This window comes from Hylobates moloch, unplaced genomic scaffold, assembly GCF_009828535.3.
Source record: "Hylobates moloch isolate HMO894 unplaced genomic scaffold, HMol_V3 SCAFFOLD_6, whole genome shotgun sequence".
In the NCBI taxonomy this organism is placed as follows: Eukaryota; Metazoa; Chordata; class Mammalia; order Primates; family Hylobatidae; genus Hylobates; species Hylobates moloch.
Genome location: NW_026652281.1, coordinates 39,886,812 through 39,913,459, shown reverse-complemented (window position 1 = coordinate 39,913,459; position 26,648 = coordinate 39,886,812). Strand labels below are relative to the sequence as shown.

Sequence of the window (26,648 nt, the reverse complement as noted above, 5' to 3'; positions counted from 1 at the left end):
GAATTTATTATAGGGGGCCACTCCCAAGACCTGCTGTATGCTTTTAAACATCCATAACAATTCCAGCATTGAGTTTCTAACATTTTTAGGCAGGCTCAGGCACTGGGAGTACAGGACTGAAAGACAGTTCCTGTCCTTAAGGGACTCAGAGTAAGTGGAGTTGCTGAAAACCATTCTAAAGCAATGCACGTTAATAACAGATGCAAGTAAAACGTGGGAACGTACAGGAAAAAGTGACCAATTCTGAGGCTGAAAAGTGACTATTTTAGGGGTGGGGGCCTCGCGGCTCTGAAGCGGCTTCCCTTCCCGGAGATTTCAGCTCCTGGGATCGCCCAGCGCCCTACGGGCACACTTAACATTTTAATCACGCCTCCGCCCCCACTCTCCGAATTCCTTTCCGGCTGCTGACCCGCGGAGTAGTCCCTTCCAGGCGGCCTCAGCTTATCATCGCCGGTCGGGCCACTTCCCGGCCGCGGCCAGGCGAGCCTCCCAAAGTTTCCTGTGACGCCTTCGTCCGTCTCCGGCGGCATCTCACCCCGGCAGCCCAGGACACCCGCTAGGGAGGAGCAGGTTACCGAGGCGGGGAGAGCGGCACAAACGCGCAGACCTTGGGACTCCACCCGGGCTGGTGAGCGAGCCCAGAAGGCGGCGACCGCAGCTCGGCGCCTCCACTCCCAGGACCCGCAGCCTGGGCTAAGCGTGCGCCCACCCAGCCTAGGGCCCAAGTCCTGCCCCTTCGGGGTCCGGGCCAATCGGCCGCTCCCCGCCTCCTGGGAGGTAGTGGAGGAGGGGGCTGAGGGCCGGGCGGCTGCGCCCGCCTTCCGCTCTTGCCCATTGGCTGAGGCCTCGAGGGTGCCCGGAGACCGGAGTGCAGCGGGATTGGTTGCAGAGGTTCGTGACAGTGGCGCCTATTGGCTGTGGCAGCCCCCGTGACGCGGGGTGGCGACTGGCTCCGGAGTCTGAGGGGCTCGGGCTTGTCAGGTTCTAGGTAGGTGCGTTTCGCGCCGCCGGCGGTAGGCGCTGTTGCCCGGGGCAACGCGGGGGGAGGGGGGAAGAGGAGGGAAGGCAAGCCTAGAGCGGGGGCAACAATGCCTGCCCGCAGAGGGGCGCCCGGGATTCGGCCCGGGCGTTGGGGGCTGTGCCGAGGCTCTTCCTCCGCCCTCAGCTAGCGCCCCCCCCAACCCCCGTCCCTCGCTGCAGGGTCATCCGCCCATCCTCCCGCCCGCAGCGGAGCATTCCTGTTTGGGGCTTGGGCCGGGCTACACACCCAGCCCCACGAGGGCCGCCCCTCCCACCATCCCGGGACCCGAATGCTGAGGGGGCGGGTGCCGGCGCGAACGGGCTGTGGCAGGCGCAGTGGCTCCGCCCCGTCGCGGGGTCTGGGGGCTGGTGGGCGTGAGGCGGGGTTGGGGGGGACTGTGGGCACCGCCCAGTCTTGCCTGTACCCGCAACCCTTTTCTCGGCGGCACTCATCTGGGCTCCGCCGTCCCGCTGGGGGGGCACCCTCAACCCCTGGTGTTCCCCCAATCCCTTCCTGCCTCTGGAGCCCCGCCGTCTCCCTTGACCCGCGCGGTCCTCCCCAGCTCTCCTATCTGTCACCTTCTCCCGCTTTTATCCCCCACCTCCTCTTTCTCCTCCGGTCTTGGCCAGAGGTGTCCTCCAAGAGTCTAATCAAGAGATAGATCTTAAGTGTGAAGCTAGTGGTGGTGTCGGTAATTTCTGCTCTGTGGTCTCTTTGCCGGTTAGAATTGGGGAGATGTTTGGAGGCACCTTCAGGGGTCATCTTTCTGCCTTACAGTTTCCCTTCGGATCTACTTTCTGAATACGCTCATTGGGTTGTGTTGATAGGGGCAGGGTACTTCTTGCGCAAATTGAGGACTGTACTATGAGGTGGGCACTTTGTACGTTTGTGATTTTGCCATCCGCTGCAGTGCAATCCAAAATCTAATAATTTGTTAAGGCTGGTAGCCTTACATTTTTTCCTTTGCCTTATGGTTAAAAAAAGAGAAGCTTTTTAACCTTTTTAATTCAGAAGTTGCATATATTAATGGTGGTCTCACTATCACTTTGACATAAACTGCTGTAAAGGTGTACTGCCATTTTCCTTTTCTCCAGATATTTTAAGTTAATAAATTTCTCAGATGAGGTTACCATATATAAAAGTGTAATGGAAAATCAGTAAGAGAATAGATCAAAACTATTTTAGTGATTAAATTTCAATTCATATGTGGAATGAGAATAGGATAAAAAAAACTTGCAAAATCTATAGTGCAGTATTTGTATATACCTGTGTTGCCTTTAAGAAGACATTTGTGAATAGCTCCAGGTTTGTCAGTCAGGAAAGCAAGAGTGTATCTTTTTGTAGTCCAGGAAAGCTTTTCTGCTAGTACTTTTGAGCCAAGAGAATTATGCTTCCAAAGATGGTGGGAATGTATTAAGAGAGTACATGGGCATACTTCTGTTTTCATCTTTGAAAGACCTTTAGTGAAGATCTGTTTCTCTTCTGCATTGATTGTTGACGGCATTAAATATACGTAATCTAAAACTATGTAGTGTCAAGTTGATGGAACTTCTGCACTACTTCAAAGGTTGATGTCTTTAGTTCAGAAGAAATAATTCAAGCTTTGGTAGACAAATCATTTACATTTAATCTTCGATGTAGATGTTACTGTAACTCTGGACCGTGAACATTTCAAATTTGCCAGTTTTTTCTCAACTATTTTACTATGAAAAATTTCAAACAATGCAGAAGAGTCGAGTTGAACCCACCACCTATATATTTAGCAATGACGATTTCAAGACCACTGTTACACCAGTAAACATTAAGGAACAGAGGAACTGAAATGATCAAGCTTAAAAAACCAGCATATGTGGCCGGGCGCGGTGGCTCATGCCTGTAATCCCAGCACTTTGGGAGGCCGAGGCGGGCGGATCACCTGAGGTCGGGAGTTCGAGACCAGCCTGACCAAAATGGAGAAACCTGGTCTCTAGTAAAAATACAAAATTAGCCGGGCATGGTGGCGCATACCTGTAATCCCAGCTACTCGGGAGGCTGAGGCAGGAGAATCGCTTGAACCCGGGAGGCGGAGGTTGTGGTGAGTGGAGATCGCACCATTGCACTCCAGCCTAGGCAACAAGACCGAAACTCCATCTCAAAAAAACAAAAACCACAAAAAGCCCAGCATATGTATATACATGTATATGTAGTAGGTAGTATATATATATATACATACCACCAAATTATAAGGTGCTTATTTTTGTTTGTAAGTGGGAATTGTACTTACTAAAACTATACTAACTTAATTACATGAGGCTATTCAGAGCAATCTTGTGAGTGAGGTAGGAAGTCATCATCTTTGTAATCAAGGCCCAAATAAGTAAACTGCATTTTGGTAATCAGACAAAAGGAAATCTGGTGAACTTGTTATACAAATAAAAGTTTTGCTTCGGCCGGTCGCGGTGGCTCACGCTTGTAATCCCAGCACTTTGGGAGGCCGAGGTGGGCGGATCACGAGGTCAGGATATCGAGAACACGGTGAAACCCCGTCTCTACTAAAAAATACAAAAAATTAGCCGGGCATGGTGGCGGGCGCCTGTAGTCCCAGCTACTCGGAGAGGCTGAGGCAGGAGAATGGCGTGAACCCGAGAGGCGGAGCTTGCAGTGAGCCGAGATTGCGCCACTGCATTCCAGCCTGGGCGACAGAGCGAGACTCTGTCTCAAAAAAAAAAAAAAAAAAAAGTTTTGCTTCAGAATTGGACTCCTGTGTAAATAGATTATAGTTTTGTACTTGATTTATAAATAAACATCTTTTGGAGGGAAGTCCAAGGGACTGTCAATTATGTAAAATTTGGTAACTTGATAAATTGGGTCAATCTTATGTCTGTTCATTTGGAATACGAATGTATTTTTGTAATGGAAAAAGCTTACAAATGTGAACTTTTTTTAGTAGAACTTCTTCATGGAGACTGAAGTAATTAGATTTAAGTCAGTATTTCGATAGGATTCAACGATCTTGGGTGTTGTCTCATGGTTCTGAGGAATATTTTGATATAAAACTTCAATTTATAGTAAAGGAATAAGTGGAAATGGGTATAAATTCACACATTTGTGTATTTGTAATTTTTCTATACCTGGCAAATTCCTGCACACCTCTTTAAGTATTTGAATCCTGCTTTTTAGTTTTTGCATACCCGAAATCTGTTTTTCATACTTAGCTCATTCATATAGTAATTTCTTAAATATTAAGGGCTATGTCTCAGAATTTATAGATCTTTGGATTGCTTTATTACTATTTTTCCAAATTTCATTTGTCTTTGGTATGCTTATTTATGGTTAACCTATTATGCTATTGAGAGCCTAAAGGAAACAATTAGGTCACAGTTTTAGAACTTTAGTTGTAGATCCAGTGAACTCAGAAACAATTGGATTTTTTAAAATCAAGGCTCCAATTTTCCCTTCCCTCCCTTCCTCCTTCCCTTTTTTACTCCTTTTCTTTCTTATTTTTATTTGATTATAAATGTTAAATGCCTTACAATCAATTCAGAAAACTATAGAGAAGAAAATGAAGTCACCCATCATTCTACCATAATGATTTGAAAACTAACAAACTTTGATTTCTTCTGTAACACTCTACCACTTATTGAGATTTTATGGTTTTCATTTCAGTGTATCTGCATTCACATCAAAATTTGTAAGAGTTCCTGAACTTGAGGCTGTTACCTTAAATTAGAAGAGGGCTCCTAGATCTGGGGGAAAAATGGAAAAGAATAAATAAGGGACATATTAGAGTCAGAACAAGAGGAATTAGACCCAAGCAGTTACTTTTTCTTATTCTGTAATATAAATATTTAGTTTACCATATAAAACTGCTGTATGGCTGACAAAATATGGGGCCATATTTTTTCTTTGGAATTCAAAATATCTAGGTAAAATGAAGTTTTCTTGGTTCTTTTCAAGAAATATTTCAGATTTCTTCATTTTTGGAGGATATTACATAATTCAGCTTTAAAAATTTAATGTCATGCATGATTTGGAATTATTTTTAAAATATTCATATCAGACAATTACTAATTTTTATTCGTCATCACCATTCATTATAAACTTGATATTGTCACTTTTTTTAGTAGGTATTAAAAGACTGGACGTTTTATGTAGGTGTTCCTTGCTGGGTTTCAAAGTGTAGTGAAAAGAAGAGCCATTTATTTTAGAGTCAGATAATCTGGGTTTTAGTTCCAGTTTCTGTTCTGTGGGATCTTGGACAAGTTATTTTATCTCTTTAAGTCATAATTTTCTCATCTATTCAATAGGGATAGTAAAATTGCTGCACTAGCTTGTTACATAGAAGAAATGAGACAACGTAGGTAAGATTTAGGAAGTATTCAACTGACTTTAGGAAGTATTCAACTTGTGTATTCAGTTCTTTACATGGTAACATTGATTTTATCTCTTCTTGTATTAATGTGTTTATTATACCATCCACAAAGTCCTTGTTTCACACATAAGAAATTAAAATATAATTAAATTTACTTAAATTTACAATAAATTTACTTAAGTTGAATGACATTTGCCATTTATACAAATAAATAATTAGAAATATCTCAGATTAGCTGTTCTTTTTATAAATCTTAGATTATTGTATGTCAGTAGGGATAATTATAAATTTACTTTAAATGATTTTTAACTCCAAAATATCTCCAGTTTGTCTGGATTCCTGATTTATTTTTCTTTTTCCCTAGATGATCATGTGTTTTTGGATGGTTGCCCTAAATTCCTTTCATTTAAACCACAGGTATTAGCTACACGTTACTGTCTTAAATCTCTAACTAGTGCCCCCGCAAACACATTTTCTCAATCTGTTTAAAATTTAAACTTTATTTTTAAATTTAATAATACCCTTATTTGTATATTAGTTGTGTCTTTTCCACCTCCTACTGAAACATATGATTATTTTTTAAGGAGCAGTATTTTACAGATATCCCTATTTCAGATTGTGTGTTCCGTAAATATAGGGTTCAGATTCTTAAAGAACATACAGTTTAAATGGGCAGACCAGCCTATAGTTATTCTGTGTAGAGAAGCAAGCACTGAACTGAGTTAGGAGTTGAACTAGAGTCCATATGGTCTCATCCAGCAGTAAAACAGATTTTTGTGATCCAAGTCAGTTTTCTCATATTTTTTCCCATCCAGGTACAAGATATTTACATGTATGACATATTCCACTGAGCAGTTTTCTAGCATGCGAGCCCTAATTCAGTCTCTCTCCTATTCAAGAAAGCATATTAGAATGCAGATGATTGAGAGTGACATCATTATGGGTATAAACTTGAATCTACTCTGATTTATTGCAGAAAGTGAGTCATTAAAAAATGTGGGCTGGGTGCAGTGGCTCATGCCTGTAATCACAGTACTTTGGGAGGCTGAAACGAGAGGATCACTTGAGCCTAGAAGTTTGAGAACAGCCTGGGTAACATATCGCGACGGCACTCTACAAAAAAATTAAAAAATTAGCCAGATATGGTGGCATATGCTTGTACTACTACTAAGGAGGCTAAGGCAGGAGGATTCCTTGAGCCCAGGAGTTCAATACTGCATTGAGCTATGATTGCAGCACTGTGCTTTGGCCTGGGCAACAGAGTGATTCCCTGTCTCAAAAAAAAAAAAAAAAAAGTGTGTAAGTATTGTTAGTAACAAATACTGAAGACACCTTACAATTATGTAGTTGGGACCCAAGTTATTTCCACATTTTCCTGAAGTGAATGCCCGTTTAGTTTTTCTTATCATTCTTATAATGCTACATAAGAAAATATTATTACACTAATTTTATGTCATTAATAGAGTCCTATATTTAAAAGTTAGAATAACTTAATGAACATTTAAAAATATTTGGGTAACAGTACCTCAGTCTGTATTGTGACTAGAATGACACTAATTATTGTGCAAAAATTGAAATTAGTTTTCTAGTATAAATCGTTGTACTTGCAAAAAGGCTATTTCTATATCGAGACTCATGGTTTTAAGAGAAGTGGAAACAGTACTAGAATTTTTATTTTCTAGGCACTTAGAATATAAAAATGCTCTTTACATTGGCTCAGTCAGAAAAGTATCTTTGCATTACTATGAATAGAGCTTAATTTTAAATCACTCATCCTATGTGGAAGTACCACGTATAATATACAGTTCTAAGTGAAGACTTAGAAAAACTATGTTCAGAAGACCTTTGATATTTGCAAGTGGTATTTCCTGAAACCTTCGTGAATCTAGGATATAACTACCTCCGTAAAATGCCGTCAAATTTAGTGGAAAAGTTTAAGTGATCCCTTCAGACCCGTACAATCCTGTAAGTGGGACTCGAGTGATTAAAGCTATTAATTTTTTTGCTTCTGAAATGAAGACAGACAACTTTGCATTACATTATTTGTATACAGGCAAGGTTCTTATTCTTGCCCCTTGTATTCTATAGTTTGCGGAATAAAAGAGCATTTCTGGCTTAATCACAAAGCTTCCTGCGTTGTCACAAGGTTTAGTCCTTGGTCGCTGTAATGCTTTTCTGTATGCTGCTGTTTCTTGGATGTTTTCTCCTTGGAGTTGAACACTTCTGTAGTATGTGTCCTTTCTACTCTCTGGATGTCTTCAGCTTGGGAGACTTTCCCAAGCTTCTGTGGATTGATGGGGCTGTCTTGTTAATTTCACATTATACAAAGAAAAGTGCATTTGACTCTTCTAGCAGTGTTCAGGTTTTCTTTGTTGTTGTTTTTTGAGACAGAGTTCCACTCTTGTTGCCCAGGCTGGAGTGCAATGGCACAATCTCGGCTCACCGCAACGTCCACCTCCCGGGTTCAAGCAATTCTCCTGCCTCAGCCTCGCGAGTAGCTGGGATTACAGGCATGCGCCACCACGCCTGGCTCATTTTTTTGTATTTAGTAGAGATGGCGTTTTACCATGTTAGTCAGGCTTGTCACAAACTCCTGACCTCAGGTGATCCACCCGCCTCGGCCTCCCAAAGTGCTGGGATTACAGGCATGAGCCACAGCGGCTGGCTGCAGTGTTCAGTTTTGATAACAAATGGGTCAGTAGCCACCCTAGCAGCTGTACCACATCTTGTTTTATGAAAATATACATATCAGCCGGGCACTGTGGCTCACGCCTGTAATCCCAGCACTTTGGGAGGCCGAGGTGGGTGGATCACCTGAGGTCAGGAGTTTGAGGCCAGCCTGGCCAACATGGTGAAACCCTGTCTCTGCTAAAAAAATACAAAAATTAGCTGGGTGTGTTGGCACGCACCTGTAATCCCAGCTACTTGGGAGGCTGAGGCAGGAGAATTGCTTGAACCCGGGAGGTGGAGGTTGCAGTGAGCCGAGACCGTGCCATTGCACTCCAGCCTGGGCAACAAGAGCAAGAAACTCCATCTCAAACAACACAAGAAACACCAAAAGATAATAAATACAATAAAAAGAAAATACACAGTGTCTTGACTTTCTCTTGAATTATATTTCTTTTAGAATTACATGCTTTCTATGTACGTTCTTATATAGGTTAACCATTATTTAAATTTTCATTAAGGTTTTACAAACTTTGCTTTACTAGGAGCAAAGGAAACATTTTCAGGTATCACCTTTTTTCTTTGTTTCGGTATAGAAGTGTGTGATGGACTCTGTAATATGGAAAATCCAGTCACTATCGCATTTCCTGTCCATTCTGAATCTACTCCAGATTTATGTATTTGGCTAAGTACCATTACTTTGTGATGCCTGTTTACTTTTAATATATTTAATAAATTTGCTATAGTAGAGTAATTAAACAATGTCGTTGTTTCAGATAATTATTAATGATAACATACAATGGTAATATGTAATTATAGGTCAATATAACTTATTAATATACTATGTAATTAATTAATGATAGATCAGTATTTCAATTATTTACAAGCATTTATGTTGGGGATGATGTATAAGAATCTTTATGTAGATTTATATACAATAGAAACTTTTTACAAAGGAAGAAGCCAATTTCTTTCTCCTACACACACACACATTTTTTGTTTTGTTTTTGTATAGTTCTTTTTTCTCTCCTCGTCAACATTTTAACCTCCCAGGTAGAGACATTTTCTGTCAATGTAAGACTTAAGTCTTTTAGTAAATTACATGGCTTCAGTTATAATGGTGGGGGCACTAACATTTCTTTAGTGCCTGCTAAAAGTGCGATGCACTTTTGTACATTTCTTTTGAATTTATGAATTTGATGGCTTGCATGTTCTTTTTGTGATCTGGAACCAATTTTAGTTCGTATCATTTATCCAAGGAGACCCAGTTATAAAATGATACTGGGTTTTGAACTTGGGTGTTTCATACTCTAAACCTGAAATAAATGTAAATGGTAAAAGTCTAAATATAGTAAACTATTAATAGTCCTGGATTTAATAGAAGTTTCAGCTATTTGGGAGTGACTCTAAAGGTCTGTGTTGAAATATTTGCAGTTTTGCTGAGATTGCTTCCTCTTATTAGAAGCAAGACCCTAAGATATTCATGCTCCTGGCTAACAGTCTTGTGTCTATATCTTGCTTTGGCTTTGTTCTGTTTGAGATTGTCCTATACTATAACTTCTATGAAGTTATAAAATGTCTGTTTGTAAAAAAGTTTCCTGAAAAAGAAAGCCAGCTGCTAGAAGTGGAGAGAGAATAAAGAGGCCTGAGAAGGTGGTGGATCTTAGCTAGAAAACAGACATTTTTGAATAAGTTTAACAATGGAATGTTGAATTCAGTGAGTCTTCGATCTTGATGCACATCAATCCTCCATGCCTTAGAGGTAAAAAAAAGTTAATTTGTGAAACATTTTCATTGAGTGTTCCAGCTCTGTCAAAAATTCTCATGGTCTTTAGACAGACTTCTTGAAAATGTCAGGAATCTTAACGTACATGAGTCCTGTCCTCCATCCCTTCTGTCCCACCCTCAACAATAATATTTGAAAGGAATTTGTTTATTAACAGCTACTACTTTCTAGAAGTTCATATAGTTCTGACAAATATCTTAAGTTGTTAGCATAAACAACAGTGTCCTAACTTCTGGGATAATGGGGTTTGCTTTGGTGATTATTTCACAATTAATGATAACAAATATAGGAGCTAGACTTTGGTGGTTGCCTGTTTTAAGTTTCTGATTTCTTTTCTGTATTGTGGAGTCTGGTTTACCCTGTGTCTGAAATTGGCATTCTAAGATCTAAATGTCTTAGCTTGGAGATACTTGCTATTATATACAGTAATGTCATGGATTTTGAAAGAGGATGAAGATGGTGAAGAGATAGGCATGGCCTTCAATCTACATTATAAAAATGATGTAGAAATGTTCTATGCTAGACAAGAGGCAAGCTGTTGCAGGAATGGGACAGAAAGCAGGAAGGCATGTGATTCTTCCATTTTCGGTCTTTCTACAGATGTTACTAGTATACACACCCCATGTGAGGATTTAGCTTACGGGTACAGATAATTATAAAGCATAGAGAGGTTTCAGACTGTTTTCCTGAGAGGGAGTATGGTGTGGTGAAAAGAGCAAACCTACCTAGAGTTGAATCTGTGCTCCTACTAATAGCTGTATGAATTTAGACAAATAATTTAATTCTTACAACTTTGGGATTTTTCAAGTTCAAACTAAGGGTGATAATACTAGAATTTTCACGATTCTTCAGTTGCATGAGACCAAAACTCTGCTCATACTTAGGGCACTGAAACTAAAAGTATATTCTCTTTAGGTACAGATAAACTCTCAGGTAGGCCTTCTCCATGTGGAGTTCTGTGACATTTCTTTCAGTTGGGTTCAGGAAGCCAAACATAAAGAGTTCCGTTTTCCTAAGTTCTAGCAAAAGTTCCAGGATTGTGTCTTGTTGAATGATTCCAATCATTTCCCCATCCCTGATCCCGTTGTCACAGGGATGGTGTATGATGATAGGCCATATCTGGATTAGGTGCTAACTACTGGAACTAGGAATAGGAAGTGTGGTCAGCTATGTCTAAACCCTTTGGCCTGAGAATCGCAATGGTTAGAATCACTGGAGAAAGGAGAAGATACTGTGACCCTGGAAAGAGGGAGTAGATGCTAGGTGAGCAAAATGCATTTACTATAGTCCTCTAGCGTGCATACATGTCCTCCCATGCCCTTGAAAAAAATGCCCTCACCTATCATTGTGTAAATTTTTTGCTTATAACTTTCGATGCATTTATCACCTGTCCCTCAACAAAAGAAGACAACTAAGAGATTTGTTTAAGTACTGCATCTAGCCTTAAGATTAGGATCTCTGGATAATTTCTTTAGTTCTGTTTGAACAGACTGTCTCAGGGTCTAGCAACTTGCAGTTGACCAGTATAATTAATTGTAGTAAGGCCAGTATTCAGTGATAGAAGGAAAATAGCATGTGGACAACAAAAACCCTTAATTGATATCCTACTTCATCACTCTTCAGTTCTGCCTGCTGTAAAGTCCTGGACATGGACATAATTCAGGCAAGTGCTTAATCACTTTATAACAAGGATGGCCTTTCCTCCAGTTTCCAATACTTTGTTCTCATTTCTGTCTGAGACCTCATCAGAATAGCCTTTATTGTTCATATTTCTACCAATATTCTGTTCATGGCGACACAGGCTTTTTCTAGCATTCATCTTCAGAACTGTTCTAGCTTCTAGCCATTACCCAATTCCAGAGCTGCTTCCACATTTTTAGGTATTTGTTATAGCAACATGCCACTTCTCTGGTACCAATTTCTGTCTTAGTCCATTTTGTGCTTCTATAACAGAATACCACAGACTGGGTAATTTAAAAATAATAGAAATGTATTCTCTCACAGTTCTAGAGGCTGGAAATTTCAAAGTCAAGGTGTAGACATCTCATGAGGGCCTTCTTGCTGTGTCATCACATGGCAGAAAGCTGAAGGGCAAGAGAGGGATGAACTGTGTGTCCTCACATGGCAGAAGAGAAGAGAAGAGAACACATTCCTGCAAGCTCTTTTTGTACCAGCATTAATCCATTCATGAGGACTCTACCATCATGGTTTAGGTTTAGGTTTGAGACCTAAACACCTTCCAAAAGGCCACACCTTCCAATACAATGACCCTGGGGAAGTTTTCAATACGTGAATTATGGAGAGCACACATTCAAACTATAGCAACTGGAAGAGAGAAAAAGGGGAAACAGCCCACACAGATATCTCATCCATAATACAGGTATATTTCACTGGATAGATATGACAAGGATTTTTTGCCCTGGCAGTAGAATAAGATTTTTGCTTAGCCAGTATGGCAGAATGGATGTTGCGTTAGCAGTCACAAAAACAACATTACTCTTGTACATCTCCATCAGAGTTTTTGGGTTACCAGGTGCATTGTTGGTGATCAATAATATTTTGAAAGCAATCTTCTTTTTTTCTTTTTTTCCTGAGCAGTAGGTCTGAACAATGGGCTTAAAATATTCGGTAAACCGTGCTGTAAACAGATGTGCTGTTATACAGGCTTTGTGTTTTCATTCCTATAGCACAAGCAGAGTAGATTTAGTATCATTCTTATGGACTCTGTGATATTTAGAATGGGCAATGAGCATTGGGTTCAACTTAAAGTCACCAGCTGCATTAGCCCATAACAAGCGTCAGTCTGTCCTTTGAAGCTTTGAAGTCATGCATTAACTTTTTTTCTGTAGCTATGAAAGTCCCAGATGACATTTTCTTCCTATATAAGGCTGTTTCATCTACACTGAAATTCTGTTGTTTAGTGTAGCCAAATTCATCCGTGATCTTGGCTAGAGTTTTGGATAACTTGCTGCAACTTGTACATCACCACTTGCTGCTTCACCTTGCACTTTTATGTTGAGATAGCCTCTTTCCTTCAACCTCATGAATCAATCTCTGCTAGTTTCAGAGTTGTCTTCTGAAGCTTTCTCACCTCACCTAGACTTCATAGAATTGAAGAGAGTTAAGGCCTTGTTCTGCGTTAGGCCTTGGCTTAAGGGAATTTTGTGGCTGGTTTGATCTAGCTAGACTACTAAAACTTTCTTTGTGTCAGCAATAAGGCTGTTTTGCTTTCTTGTCATTTGTGTGTTCACTGGAAGAGCACTTTTAATTTTCTTCAATAACTTTTCCTTTGCTTTTACAATGTGGGTGTTTGGTTCAAGAGGTTCAGCTTATTTGGCTTTCTTTTCTTTTCTTTTTTTTTTTGAGATGGAGTCTCGCTCTGTTGCCCAGGCTGGAGTGCAGTGGCACGATCTTGGCTCACTGCAACCTCCAACCTCCACCTCCTGGGTTCAAGCAATTCTCCTGCCTCAGCCTCCTGAGTAGCTGGGATTACAGGTGCCTGCCACCATGCCAGCTAATTTTTGTATTTTTAGTAGAGACGGGGTTTCACCATGTTTGTCAGGCTGGTCTCGAATCCCTGACCTTGTGATCCACCCACCTCGGCCTCCCAAAGTGTTGGGATTACAGGCGTGAGCCACCACGCCTGGCCTATTTTGGCTTTCAACATGCCTTCCTCACTAAGCTTAATTTAGCTTTTAATTTAAAATGAGGGATGTGCAACTATTCCTTTTATTTGAACACTTAGAGGCCTTTGAAGGGTTATTAATTGGCCCGATATCAAATTGTTGTGTCTCATGGAACAGGGAAGTCCAAGAAGAAGGAGAGGGAGTAGAGAATGGCTGGTCAGCAGAGCAGTCAAGACACACATAACACTTATCAGTTAAGTTCACTGTCGTATATGAGTGTGGTTCTTGGTGCCCCAAAACAATTAAGATAGTAATATGAAAGATCACTGATCACAGATGACCATAAAAAATATAATAATAATGAAAAAGTTTGAAATATTGTAAGAATCACCAGATATAACACAGAGATGTGAAATGTGTACATGCTTTGGAAAAACGGTGCCAATAGAGTTGCTCAGCGCAGGATTATAATAGACCTTCAATTTGTAAAAAAGGGAATATTTGTAAAGTGCAGAAAGTCGAAGTGCAATAAAACAAGATGTACTTGTCTGATTTATGAGAACAGCAATTTACCAGCTATTTTGCTTATTAAGGATTGCTGACTTCTTACTCTACAGTAGAGGGTTACCAAGTTTCCTTCACTTTCTATTATTGACTCAGTCTCACATTTTGGAAGTGTAACTTGTATTACCTTATTTCTAGTATAATTATTATTATTATTATTTTTTAAGACAGAGTCTCACATTGCCACCCAGGCTGGAGTGCAGTGGCATGATCTCAGCTCACTGCAACCTTGGCCTCCCAGGTTCAAGTGATTCTCCTGCCTCAGCCTCCCAAGTAGCTGCGACTACAGGTGTGCGCCTCCACACCTGGCTAATTTTTTTTTGTATTTTTAATGGAGACAGGGTTTTACCATGTTGGTCAGGCTGGTCTCGAACTCCTTACCTCAGGCAATCTGCCTGCTTTGTGGTATAAATTTTTATATTTGTTAGGCTAGTTTTGGATGCCAGTGGCAGACACCTATTTAACAATTTAGTCCTTCCCATCTTTGTAAATGGCAGCTCCATCTTTGTTTTTGCCCTGACCCCAGTGTGAGCAAAGTTATCCTTGATTCTTTTTCTTTAGTTCCTCAACTTAGTCTTTCAGCATACTCTGTTTTCTTCAAAGAAATACCTATAATCTGACTTGCTCTCACCACCCCTACTTCTATCATCCTGGTTCAGCAACATCCTTTTTCTCCTTTTACATGATTCCTTAAAAAGTCTCCCCACTACTACTGTTGCTCTACATAAATAGCCTGTGTTATCCTTTTTAGACATAAGAGATCATGTCTCTTCTTGCTGAGAATCTTTCAGGGGTTTCCCACATCAAAGCTCAAGTCCTTAAAATGAGCTATAGTTTCATGGTCCTGCTTTCCTTCCTTCATGCAGGATCTTTCTCTGAACTAGTTCTTCTCTGAACTGCAGTTTAAAATGGGCCATGGTTTTGTGGTTCTGATCTCCCTCCCTCATGCGGGATCTTTTTACTATTTTCTCCACCATTCACTGCACACAGGCCTCCTTGTTTTTCCTCAGATATTTTATACTTTCTGTTCTCTCTGCTTAGAATGCACTTCTTCCAGATAGCGGTTCCTTCAGCTAACCATGTGACTAACTTCCTTATCTCCTTCAGGTCTTTGGTAAATGTCACTTTATCTGTAAAGTCTTTAATCACTCAACATAAATTTGAAATCTCCTACCTACTTCATACTTACCTTTTTCTGCTTTAAAAAATAGTGTTTATTACTACCTAACACTGTGTATTTTACTTACTTATTTTGTATTTTGTTTGTTTCCTCTCTCTAGAATATAATCTCCATGAGGGCAAGAATTTTTATCTGTTGTATAGGAAAACTCGTGGCACACAGATAGCATAGTAGGCTTTCAGCAAATATTTGTTGAACGAATTAATAAATAAGAAAAAAATGTGTCATTGCCTCATGTAACCATTAACTCTGAAACTCTGAAGGGACTGAGAATACCGTTTGCAAACAAGCAAGTTACCTTGCCATACTTTTATATACATACATTAATAGAAGAGCCGTGGGTCAGAGACTCAGAGGGTTTATTACAGCAAAAGCAGTGGCCAGAGAAATAGCTTAGTGCTGGTTCTCCCTTCCCCATCTCTGTGACAAAGCAATGTGATGAGGGCCAAATGTTTACCTACACATGCAGCAGATTTGCATCACAGGAGAGGAGCCTTGAAATAAGGAGACTCCAAACTTGTATAGGGTGTTGGCACATCTGCCATCCTCCCCTGCAGAGCGAGAGAGAGATTACTCATTAAGCACAAAGCTTCCAGAGGAGAGGGAGAAGGTATCTTTAGGTTTCTTACCCTAGAATATAAGTAAATGTTTCCAGGGAGGGGAAGGAGAAGGCTTAATTTCTCCAAAGCTCTTTGGAGTTTTCTATCTTTAGGGAGATACTATCTCTAGCGTCCAAGGCTGTCTGTTACGCAAATATCCATTTGTAGTACATTTTGGTCAGAAGATTCTGTGCAGGAACATGAGAAATGCAGTGAATTGTTTCCCAACAGTAATTCTGAATTCCAGCAGCTATATCTGTTTACATCTGAACTCATATTTAGGGGCAAAATACTTTCAGACATTTCTCCATTTCTCTTCTCTTGGTTCTTTATTTGGGTTGTTTGATTGTCTAGTAGGAACTTACCATCATCTTTCAGTTTAGCAACCTTGGCTGAAAGATAACTTTCCTTCCTGATTAGCTTCTGCAAAAATGTTGGGATTCAGTATTATCTGTCCAATTTGGGTAACATACCTATTCCTGAACTACTGCTTGCGAGAAGGAATATGCTGATTTCCCAGACCTGGGTTATGTTCCTACCCCAGAAACATTAGAGTGCTGGTGATCAATGCCACCCAAACCACGTGGATTGATGATAAGAGGATAGTTCGGGAAAAGAAAATTAAGATGCTGCTACCAACAGAAGGGGAGATAGATGCTTCAGAGTAAACAACAACACAGGTCTATTACTTACATGCACATGCAACTCACAATCATTTAAAAAAAAATAGAAACTTACTGTATATAGATATAACTACTTCATTTATTTTTTATCTACCACATATCATGAACAAGAAATTTTCTTTGAAAACAATTTTATTTTATTTTTTAATTTAATTTTATTATTTATTTATTTTTTTTGAGACGAAGTTTCACTTTTGTTGCCCAGGCTGCAGTGCAATGGCACCATCTTGGCTCACCGCAACCTCTACCTCCCATGTTCAAGCGATTCTCCTGCCTCAGCCTCCCAAGTAGATGGGATTACAGGCATGCGCCACCATGCCTGGCTGGTTTTGTATTTTTGGTAGAGATGGGGTTTCTCCATGTTGGTCGGGCTGGTATTGAACTCCCGACCTGAGGTGATCCACCCACCCTAACCTCCCAAAGTGCTGGGATTACAGGCGTGAGCCAGTGCACCTGGCCGTGAAAACATAATTTTAAATGGTTGTAAAATTATATGTAAATTCATTGTTTAAAATAAATAGTTTATCAGAATTGGATTTTGAAAAACTAAGGGGATATTTATTAGAGAAGTGGGGAGAGTAGAGATGGGAAAGAGAAGTAGAGCCAGGACTGGGGTAAGGCAAGAGAGTTGCCTAGGACACAAAATATGAGACATAATCACTTTTAGGGTCATGCAACTGCAGGGTGGCACTTGCATGATCCTGAGAGTATCTCCTTAAATTTTGTGCCCCAGGTATTTCTTTTGCATCACCCTAGTCCCATTTGTGAAGATAAATTCAGGGAATAGGAACTATTTTTTGGCTATGAATGTGAGTTAGAGATGAAAGTATGTGTAATTGAGGAAGTTCGTGGGGAAGATTAAGGTGCATTAGAAAGCAGTCATTATGCATTTTCAGCTGTTATGTATGGAAACCTTTGCTGAGTCTGGTAAGCATGATAATACCTTTGAAGTAACACAAGGAATATAATTTTTTTGATTCATAGGTTTATAGTAGTTTGAATTTTAAAAAGTTCCATTTAGAGATGCCACCAAAAGAAGTTGTTACTTTTAACCAAATCTTTTCAATATCAAAGAAAAATGCTTTTTGTTTCATTGAAAAATGAAAATTATAGAAAAGACTGAGTTAGAGATTGAGACACAATACATGGGTCCTTTGACTAGCTTGCTTTCTTTTCTCTTTTCTTTTTTTTTTTGACAGGGTATTGCTCTCTTACCCAGGCTTGAGTACAGTGATGTGATCACAGCTCATTGCAGCCTTGACCTCCTAGGCTCAAGTGATCCTTCTGCCTCAGCCTCCTGAGTAGCTAGGACTACAGTTGACTAGCTTTCCTGAGCAAGATACTTGACATTGCTCAATATTGGGCATGGAATCTCAGTTGAATAGTTGTCTTTCTTGAACTTAGGTCTGTGGAAATAACCATTTCTATAGCAAAGTGAGAGACCAGAACAGGGAATTCTAGATAATGCAACTATCTTTGCTGATAGAGAAGAGAGTTTAAACATTTTTCATATTAATTGGATGATCCAGTAATTTTTGGGTTTGTCTTTGGAGTGGAATTGGATACATATATAATGTGTTTTGTTCCTCAGAAAGCCGTATGAGTAATACTGTTTACTGAACTATACCCTGGGGATTTAATTAAAGATGATGTGCTGAAAGCAGTCAAAAGTGAAGTCATGACTGAATTTTTTCTTTTTTTTTCTGAAGCAGGGTCTCACTCTATTGCCTAGGCTGGAGTGCAGTGGCATGATCATTGTTCACTGCAGCCTCAAATTCCTGGGCTCAGGTGATCCTCCTACCTTAGCCTTTCAAGTAGCAGGGACTACAGGTACATGCCACCACGCCTGGCTAATTTATGTATTTTTTTTTGTAGAGACAGGCTCTCGCTATATTGTCCAGGAGGGTTTGGAACTCCTGGACTCAAGCGATCCTCCTGCCTTGGCCTCCCAAAGTGCTGACATTACTGGCATGAGCCACCTCATCTGGCCATCATTAAAATTTTATATTTAAAAATAATTTTGTCATGAATTTTATCATTTTATATAACAACTCTTGTTTAAGCCTTACTTGACACCAAAGTGTACAAATCAGAGGAAACCATGATTCATTTTGGAATTTCATTCATTTGGTAGTCACTTGTTTGATGGCTACTGTGTTCCAGGTACTGTGCAAGTGGCTGACTGTGTTAAGATAGAAATTCTTGTCTCAATCATGTCACAGTTTATGGAAGAAGAGAAATGTATTCACACTTTAATTACGCATAGATTAGATTTCCAACCAGTTCTAGCTTTAGGAGCTTTGCTATATCTAGAAGGGAATAAAATGCTTTCCGAGGGGCGAAGGCACCTTTTGGAAATGGTTAAAAGATTAGAAAAGTAGACATGGAGAATATGCCTGACATACTGTGTTTGGTCTGTTTCCTGACCAGAAGGAAAGGAATAATCTTGTTGGTAACATTTATGGAATGTCATCTGACTGATGTGAAAGTCAAGGCAATAGGGGAAATGATGGGAAACAGAGTAGGCAAACAAAAAAGAAGAGCTTGGAAGAAGAGGAGAGCTTATGATAAACCAGGAAGTTGGGATTAAAAATAGTATGGCACAGGCAAAAAGTGAGATGTTGTAACAGGGCTATAAACTACATATATTGACATTAGTGATAAAGGAGAGAGTGACCAAGAAAACCTCTCAGAAGAGTTCACAGTTTTCAAGGACTGAAGGGAGAACAGCCAATTCAAGGATCATACTTTGGCATACTAAAGCATATGAGGCAGAGGCCAGGCGCAGTGGCCCATGCCTGTAATCCCAGCATTTTGGGAGGCCGAGGTGGGTGGATCACCTGAGGTCAGGAATTCGAGACCAGCCTGACCAACATGGTGAAACCCTGTCTGTACTAAAAATGCAAAAATCAGCTGGGCGTGGTGGTGCATGACTGTAATCCCAGATACTCAGGAGGCTGAGGCACGAGAATCACTTGAACCCAGGAGGTGGAGGCTGAGTGAGTCGAGATCATGCTAGAGCACTCCAGCCTGGGTGACAGAGTGAGACTCCATCTCAAACAAACAAACAAGCAGATAAATAAATAAAACATATAAGGTGGAGAAAGTATGTGTTTGCTGGGGGAATCCTTCCCAAACCTTTCCCAGCCTTTGAAAAAGTTTTTCTTATGTACTTAATTACTACTTTAGGCTGTAATAATATTTTAACAAGCATAATCACTGGCTTCTTCTGATGGCCTTTCAGACTTTTTCGGTTTTTGAGACAAAGTCTTGCTCTGTCATCCAAGCTGAAGTGCAGTGGCATGATCATGGCTCACTGCAGCCTCAACCTCCTGGGCTCAAGCAGTCTTCCCACCTCGTCTTCCCAAATAGCTGAGACTACAGGTGTGTGCCACGGTGCCTGACTAATTTTTAAACTTGTAGAGGCTAGGTTTCACTATGTTGCCCAGGCTGGCCTCGAACTCCTGTACTCAGGCCACCCTCCTGCTTTGGCCTCCCACAGTGTTGGGATTACAAGTGTGAGCCACTGTGCCTGGTGTGTTTGAAACTTGAAGTTAGTTTTATGATGTAAACATGGAGAAAAACTTGAATTACCTCTTGAAAACTGAGGGAATAGGTTGAAGGAGAAGGTAACAATACATTACTCTTTTTGGAAAGTTAGAGAAGGATAGGGGAGGGAGTAAGCAATGGATAGATAAGTTAAGTAAGTGTAGCATTCTTACTTTTAATGTAGCGATTGTCATAAGCTGTCACAGTTAATTTCCAGGAATAGCCAACTATACTGAAAGTGTACATTTTTATCTCTTTCTCTGTAGTGAACAGTTCTGACTCCTTGAATTTCTTCTTGCAGCTCATGTTTTTTGGCTAGACCTATGACCATTTTCACTAGACTTCACTGCACGTTTTCTCAAGTATCTTCTTCGTCCCTAATGTGTGACACCTCATCATGGACACGCTACTTTAGCTAAGGCATGACCAGCAATGAACAGTAGTAAGGTAGGATTACTTTATTTTTCTTAGTAAGTTACTAAACCATTTTTTATTTTGGGTCTCTGAAATTGTGACTTGTCTTGATTTTGTAGTATTCTTTATGTTAGATTATTCTACTGTCTATGTAGCCTATTACCGTTTTATATTTGTGTTTATTTTTTTTTTGCTCGTCATCTATCCCAATGATTTTACCTCATTTGTGACATAATTATTTTTCTCAACTAACACTTATAATTAGCAGAATCCCAATCTGTATCTCTTCCTCAACCTGTATGCCCACCAGTCCTATATTTTCAACCATTTGGCACCAAACTGAACATATCATATTTTTCTTCTCAAATACTTGCACTTTGTTCTGATTTCTGTATTTCCGTTAATAGCGTTATTAATCTCATTGTCTAATATAATCATATATTCATTGACTATTTCATTAATTCATTTGAGGTACATTGATATTCTTCTAAGTATCATACAGTGTGCTGCCTCTGAGGATGTAATGATGAATACGCTGGATGTTCCATCCTTATTTCCATCCTTATATTCTGGGGGAGGGGTCAGGTTAAAAATAAATTGACAAAACAATTATGAATTATAATAGAATTTTTTTTTTTTTTTGAGACGGAATCTGGCTCTGTCTCCCAGGCTGGAGTGCAGTGGCACGATCTCGGCTCACTGCAACCTCCGCCTACTGGGTTCAAGCCATTCTCTTGCCTCAGCCTCCCAAGTAGCTGGAATTACAGGTGCTCACCACCGCTCCCGGCTAGTTTTTGTATTTTTTTTAGTAGAGACGGGGTTTGGCCAGTCTTGTCTCAAACTCCTGACCTCAGATGATCTTTCTGCCTCAGCCTCCTAAAGTGTTGGGATTACAGGCGTGAGCCACTGCGCCTGGCCTTATAATACAACTTTTTAAGGAAAGCAAAAAAAAACCAGATAATTTGGAGATGAGGAGGTGGAATCTACTTTAGATAGGGTCATATAAGGCTCCTCTGAGGAGTTGATATTTAAGATGAGACCTATTATATGAGAAGGAGCTATTTAAAGAGTGTTGGGGCAGGGGAAGGGAGTTGTTTTTGATTGGAAGAGCATTCTCATTAGAAGGAATACTGTGTGCAGAGACCCTGAATGAGGAAGGAGCTTGGTGAATTTGAGGGACCAAAAATTACCAGTGTGGTTGACATAGTGAAAGAGGCAGATTTGAGTAGGAAGAGATTATAGAAATATTTAGGGCTTTGAAGGGTTTGGCCCGAGGTTTGCATTTTATATCGTTTTAACTGCTGTGTGAGACATGGACTGGTTGAAAGGAAAGTGAAAACTGGCTTTTAGGAGCTGAGGTGAGATAGTGATGGCCTGCATGATGGTTGTAGCAATAAGGGAGAGATGGATGAATTTGAGATGCATTTTCGTTTTTGTTTTTTTTAAACAGAACTCATAGGACTTGTATATTGTTTGGGCATGGAAAGAGAGGGAGAGAACATACTCAAGGATGACTTCAAGAATTTTGGTTTTTGAGCAGCTGATTAGAAGCTGGTATCATGTACAGAAACCTTTTAGAAAACTATCTTTCTTGTTAACTGATGGATTGCTTATTTTAGCAAAAGGCAATTAGCTATAGTGCTAGAAATAACGTTAGTGCTAGAAATAAAGCATCTGGCAAATTTGTAATATATACTAGTTAATACTTTATTTTGCTTTTTTTCCCACTGATTATTATTATTATTATTATTATTTTTCGAGACGGAGTTTCGCTCTTGTTGCCCAGGTTGGAGTGCAATGGCACAATCTCAGTTCACCACAACGTCCACCTCTTGAGTTCAAGCTATTCGCCTGCCTCAGCCTCCCGAGTAGCTGGGATTACAGGCATGTGCCACCACGCCCGGCTAATTTTGTATTTTTAGTAGAGATGAGGTTTCTCCATGTTGGTCAGGCTGGTCTCAAACTCCTGGCCTCAGGTGATCCTCCCACCTTGGCTTCCCAAAGTGCTGGGGTTACAGGCATGAGCCACTGCGCCTGGCCTTGTATAATTTTTAATTAATTATAAGTTGAATTTTATCTGACTTCAGAGTCTTTCTGGAAGTGAAAATAATTGGTCTATGCTTTTATACTGAGTTTTAAGTCTACTCTCCCTTGCGTTCTTTTAAAAGAGATAATTCTTTTAAGAGTTTTGGCCAGTCCGAAATCTTCCCAGACTGTTAATTCAAAGTTCTAATATGTAATTTTATTGTTATTTATTTCAAAGATTTCCTTTTTTCTTTCTTTATGGGACAGAGTCTTGCTGTATTGCCCAGGCTGGAGTGCAGTTGCACAATCACAGCTCATTGCAGCCTGGAGACGGAGACAGAGTTTTGTTATGTTGCCCAGGCTGTTCTCCTGAGCACAAGCCATGCTCCCACCTCAGCCTCCCAAAGTGTTGGGACTACATCTGTGAGCTACAGTGCCTGGCCTATTTGGACATTTTCAAGCATCTCACCCTTAGATGTATGTCATACTAACCTCACTTGAAAGCATCTAGCTTGTCTAAATTCCTAGGAGGTTCATTTATTATCTTTTTGGTTTTACAGCTTCATCAGAGGGTTTATATTCAACTTCTTAGGATTGATATTTCAGGTACAAAGTGAAATGGAATAAACCTTAAAATAAATCTATGTATTATTTGTTTCTTCTAAATTCATCAGTAGTCCTACCTTTCATTTTTTTCTCTGAAAAAAATTTTTTTTTTTGAGATGGAGTCTCACTCTGTCACCTAGGCAGGAGTGCAGTGGCGTGATCTTGGCTCACTGCAACCTCTGCCTCCTGGGTTCAAGCAGTGCTCTGCCTCATCCTCCTGAGTAGCTGGGATTACAGGCACCCGCCACGATGCCCAGCTAATTTTTGTATTTTTAGTAGTGACAGGGTTTCACCATGTTGGCCAAGCTGGTCTTGAACTCCTGACCTTGTGATCCACCTGCCTCGGCCTCCCAAAGTGCTGGGATTACAGGCTTGAGCCACCATGCCCGGCCCCTCTGAAGAATTTTTAAGATGTTTTCTCAAAAAAGAGTTAGTAGTTGTCTCTGTTGTCTATAAAAGGCATTTGGTTATCTGTTTTAACTATTTTATTTTTATCCTTACAACAGTTCTATTTTTTCCACTTTGCATATGGTTATCTTTTGAGTTTTAGAGCCGAGAGGTAGTAGTAGAATTTTAGTAGTAGTAGGATTTTATAACTGAAAAATGCGTTGGAGATTATTCCACTTCCTTCTCCTTTAGCTGGGACCTAGAGAGGTTCTGTGACCTGCCCAAGATCATGTAGCTGGCTTTTATGATTGTTGAGGCTAATGCTGCTTTCACTCATCATGCCTCAAACTGGTCTCGTCTCATGCTTTCTGTATTTCTCTCTTTTCAACATTTATTGAAAATGTTCAGTGCCACATCAAAATTGAGTATACAGGACAATGAACACCTATATTACCTTTTACCTGGACTCACTGTTAACATTTTACCACATTTTCTTTGTTCACATATTTATATATGTAAAAAATATGTTAAAATATCATTTGAAACAATATTAAAGACATCATGATAACTTAAAACTTTTAGCATGCAGATCCTGAGAACATGGATAATTTCCTACGTAATCACAGTACCAATATCATATATAAGAAAATAACCATAACATTAAGAATATATTTGTCTTTTTGTTCATTTTGGCTGCTATGACAAAATACCTGAGACTGGGTAATTTATAAACAACAGAAATTTATTTCCCATAGTTAGGGAGTCTAGGAAGTCCAACATCAAGACACCAGCAGGTTTAGTGTCTGGAGAAGGCTTGTTCTTCATAGATGGTGCCTTTTTGGTGACCTCATATGACAGGAGGGATGGAACTGCGAAGGGGGAATGCAGCTCTCTGCAGCCTCTTTTATAGGGCATTAATTCTGTCTATGAGTGCAGATCATTCATGGCCTAATCACCTCCTGAGGGCCCCTACTCTTAATATTGTCACCTTGGGGGGTTAAGTTGAATTTTGGAGGGACACATATATTCAAACCATAGTGGTGTTTAATGCAGTGGTTTGTATTCAGATCTCCCCTGTTATGCCTAAAATGTGTATATATATATATATTTGTTGTTGTTGTTATAGGATTCAAGCAGGTTTCATGTATTGCATTTGCTTCTTATGCCTCTTTATTCTTTTTCATTTTCAAACAGCTGATTGCTTTTTTTTCATTATCTGTATTTTCTTTTAAGAGATAAAATTTGTATGTACTTAACATCTCTTCTGGGAATTGCCTGGTTTCTTAGAATACTATTCATCCAAAATTTATTTGCAGTTTGCCTTTTTGTTTAAATTCCCTGAGATAGCTGGAGATAACATTGTCATTTCCAAGCTTTTTTTCCTCAAAACATAATTTCAACTTTAAATATACATGACATTGGCTGTGGTTTTTACATTTGGTTGCATTAAGTTAAAGATAAGAAAACTGGGAGATGTATGTTGAACTTGATCCTCTGGCACTAGTCGGCAATTGAAATTCAAGGAGTTCCTCCTCCACCCTCCATTGCCTATACTCACCTTCTAACCAGGAATTCTATCTAGGAATATGTATCTATTAATAGTAGCTTTGGACATTATAAAGCAGTAGCAGTCTAGTCTTTCAGAAATGCATACTTTCAAGGCAGAAGTAGATTAAAATGCAAACGATGTGTAAGCAAGTACATAGAGACACTCAGAGCTAAGCACAATCAGAAAAGATTTAATTAAATACCCTCTCTCTCTGGTACTTGTGTAGAACTGTCACTCAGTGAGTGTTCTCTTTTACCTTCTTTCCTTGCTTTTGCATTTCATAGATTTGGTAGGTTTTCTTTGAGAAGTGTATGAAATTTGGAACGAGTGTAGCTTTTTTAGGAGGAGGTAGGGGTAACTTTTAAGTAGGATATTTACTTTTATTTTTTAATTTTTTCTTTAGTATTTTAAGCTCAGGGGTACATGTGCAGGATGTGCAGGTTTATTATATAGGTAAACATGTGCCATGGTGGTTCGCTGCACAGGTCATCCCGTCACCTAGGTATTAAGCCCAGCATCCATTAGCTATTCTTCCTGATGCTCTCCCTTTCCCCAAACCCCTGCTGTCCCACAGGCCCCAGTGGGTATTGTTCCTCTCCCTGTGTCCATGTGTTCTCATTGTTCAGCTCCCACTTATGAGTAAGAACGTGTGGTATTTGGTTTTCTTTTCCTACGTTACTTTGCTGAGAATTATGGCTTCCAACTCCATCCATGTCCTTTCAAAGGACATAATCTCATTCCTTTTTATGGCTGCATAGTATTCCATGGTGTATATGCACACATTTTCTTTATCCATTCTATCATTGATTGCCATTTAGGTTAATTCCATGTCTTTGCTGTTGTGAATGGTGTGGCAGTGAACATACGCGTGCATGTATCTTTATAATAGAATGACTTATATTTCACTGGATATATACCCAGTAATAGGATTGCTGGGTTAAATGATATTTCTGTCTCTAGGTCTTTGAGGAATCGCGACATTGTCTTCCACAATGGTTGAACTAATCTACACTACTACCAACAGTGTAAAAGCATTAATTTTTCTCCACAACCTCACCAACATCTGTTGGTTTTTGACTTTTTAATAATAACCATTCTGACTGGTGTGAGATGGTATCTCATTGTGGTTTTGTTTGTTTGTTTGTTTGTTTATTTTACTTTAAGTTCTGGTATACATGTGCAGAATATTCAGGTTTATTACATAGGTATATGTGTGCCATGGTGGTTTGCCGCACCTATTGACCCATTCTCTAAGTTCCCCTCCCTCACCTCCTGACCCCCCAACAGGCCCTGGTATGTGTTATTCCCCTCCCTGTGTCCATGTGTTCTGATTGTTCACCTCCCAGTTATGAGTGAGAACATGCGATGTTTGGTTTTCTGTTCCTGTGTTAGTTTGCTGGGGATGATGGCTTGCAGCTTCATCCATGTCCCTGCAAAAGATATGATCTCATTCCTTTTTATGGCTGCATAGTATTTCCATGGTGTATATGTACCACATTTTCTTTATCCAGTCTATCATTGGTGGGCATTTGGGTTGGTTCTGACTCTGCTATTTTAAATAGTGCTGCAATAAACATATGTGTGTGTGTGTCTTTATAGTAGAATGATTTATGTCCCTTTGGGTATAGACCCAATAATGGG

At 39.9% G+C, this 26,648-nt stretch overlaps 1 protein-coding gene across 6 annotated transcripts in view; it reads left to right on the top strand.

The window, feature by feature from the left end:
• Positions 1-900: 900 nt before the first annotated feature.
• Positions 901-26,648, top strand: part of FER (FER tyrosine kinase) — a 461,875-nt gene continuing 436,127 nt past the window's right edge. For 4 of the 6 annotated variants that reach the window (XR_009214069.1, XR_009214070.1, XM_032156698.2 and 1 more), the window contains exons 1-2: positions 948-988; positions 20,328-20,473. The gene's annotated coding sequence lies outside the window, so the exon portion shown is untranslated. Of the gene's footprint in view, positions 989-20,327; positions 20,474-26,648 lie in introns of all 6 variants that reach the window. The other 2 variants (XM_058440647.1, XM_058440644.1) reach the window with 2 other exon arrangements.